Source organism: Furipterus horrens, unplaced genomic scaffold (genome assembly GCF_987537825.1).
Source record: "Furipterus horrens unplaced genomic scaffold, mFurHor1.1.pri manual_scaffold_8, whole genome shotgun sequence".
Classification (NCBI taxonomy): domain Eukaryota; kingdom Metazoa; phylum Chordata; class Mammalia; order Chiroptera; family Furipteridae; genus Furipterus; species Furipterus horrens.
Window position 1 is genome coordinate 6,342,290 of NW_028327178.1, and position 2,606 is coordinate 6,344,895.

Below are 2,606 nucleotides of genomic sequence, written 5' to 3' on the forward strand. Positions count from 1 at the left end.
CAAATCAAGCAGCTTTTATGTTTTCCTGCCAACTTGCTCAAATGACAGCAGTGTGCAATGCCAAGTGTATAGCGGGACGAATTTCAATTGCTTGCTCTCCTCTTTTGGGAGATAGGACCACATGTTGAGAATGTTAAACATTATTGGCTTAAGGGAACCTTGGGCAGATAATGTATTTACCACAATTCAACCCTAAGCAACCAACACTTCCGTATAGTGGCCTGGGATTAATGATACTTTCTAGAATTATTTACTAGTAATGTGTTTAATTGTGCACCAGAAAAAGTGCGATCTCCACACGAAGGAGTTCCTGAATTATGAATGCACAGGACATTAAAATTAATTTTTTTTCTTTGACATTGTGTTATTTGGTTTTAAAGGGCTACCACAGCATTTATTCTTGGTGGCCCTCTGATCAGGGATTGCAGACTATAATTCAGAGGATGGGGCAAATCTAATGTATCTAGTTTTTTTTTTCCCCTAACCTGACTCATGCATGGTGTAAAATGTATTTTTAAATGTTTGAAGAGTTTCCAACTGTTTAGCAAATGGAATGAAGGCAGTGCCAGTTTTATTTATATGCATTTTATTCAATTAGTTGCAAAGTAGCTTCTGTATAGATATATTACATATAGATACATATACTTCATATAGATACATTTAGAATTTCTGGTTAAACAGTTGACTAACTTCATGACCTTAGGAAAAAAACACTGTAGTGATCTGTGATTTAGATATGAAATATGTGTATTAAGAAAATAACCAAAATCAGTCAGTGAAGTTATATCTTATTAATGAGGGCTCTGGATGTGGTGAATGAAACATATGTTTTCTGACCTGTTCTCCATGGAACCCAATAAAATGATGATTGACATATTAAACAGAAACCCCCAACAATGAAAATAACAAGAATGGGGCTACCATTATTAGATTCAACAAATGGATGTGGTCAAGAAAAGGAGAAGCAGAGTGGTGAATTACGCAGACTTAGGACGGCAAGTACAGTCTACAGTGAAATTGCTGGTCTCGGTCATAGCACAGGTTTACCGCTCATTCCTTTGTGGCAAAGACTGTTCTAACAGGCTCCCCCTAGTTAATTCAGTTGTCAGCATACACATTCTTCTTATATATTGCATTTTGCTACAGAAATTAACCCACCTCTCTGTTGCGCGTAGTTTCTTCTTCACAGGTCCTTTTCATTAGCGTAAGATTTAATATTGCTCATCTTCACCTATCTTGACCTAACATTTCTAGTTACCATCCAATTTCTATTCTTTCATTAATTACAAATTTGTTAGCAGAACTGTCTATATAAATTCTGCCCAATGAGTTATGTATAAATAATCCTCTGTCCTGATCTTTCTTGATCTCAATGGCACTTGACACATCTGGGTACCAGAAACATTTTCTCCCCTTTCCTCGCGCTTCCTGCAGCATTGTATTCTCTCAGTATTTACACTTTCTCGTATCATTTGCTAGGTTTTGCTCCACTTCCTAAATTCCCAATACTGAGTATTAAATATCGGGATGTCTTAGAGCTCAGTCCCTGAAGCCCTTCTTTCCTTTGTCTATACTCATATCCTACGTTGTTTTGTAGAGTTTCTCAGACTGGAAAATGCTTACATGCTGAAGATACTTAAATATAGCTTGTCAAAACCTGAGCTATGGTTCCCATCTGTAATCTTTGCTTTGCTTTGTTCCTGATCTCAGTGAATAACACCCAGTGGCCTCAATAAAAACTCTGGGAGTTATTGCCTCTCTTACTCTTGCTCATGACCCACAAGCAAATCCTGTCAACCACGTGTTTAAAGTGCACCCTGAAGTCAGACTGTTCACCATGCCCACACACTTAGTGCTAACACAACACACCAAGCCTCTGAGATTTCTTGCCGTAATTATTGCGATAGTCTGCTGAGAGATGCTTCGCTTTCATTTGCTAAGGAGGCATATCACTGTCAAATTTCAGAACACTAAAGATTAAAAGAACTTTTTTTTTTTTTTTTTGGTATCCAGAGAGGGAAGAAAATATACCTGGAAGTAATTTAAATGAGTGTGATGACTCTACCTCCGAAGGAAGAATAAATAAATTTGGATTATAGAAAGAACTATTACACAAGGAAAAATGGAAAAAAGAGGGAAAAAAAGGTATTCAAGAACTCTGAATTTTTAACTTCCGATCACGGTTTTTTTGTTTTTGTTTTTGTAAATTATTTCAAGTGTGTTAATGCAAATGAAAGTATAAAACCAAGAAAGAAGAATTTGTGAGATTGGGAAATGGAAGCCAAACCCATAAAGCGAGTAAGTAAATTTCAAGGGCGGCATCTGTCTAGCACGCCTGGAGGGTGGCTTGTACTGACAAGGAGTCAGTGCCGGCTCCCACGAGATGATTATAAGCTATTTAGAAATTTGGCTAACTGGGGTTTAGTAGCTTGAAATAGGCCGTGGTGGGGAATATTTACACCACAGAAACTGGCAGACTACAAATCACTACCTGCCCTCCCCTCCCACCCAGAGAGCTGGCGTCCCGGAGCCTCGCCGACCAGACCCTGTAGGCTGAGGTTGTGGGAGAAACATACCTAGGCTGATTATCTGGAAGGAAAGTTAAG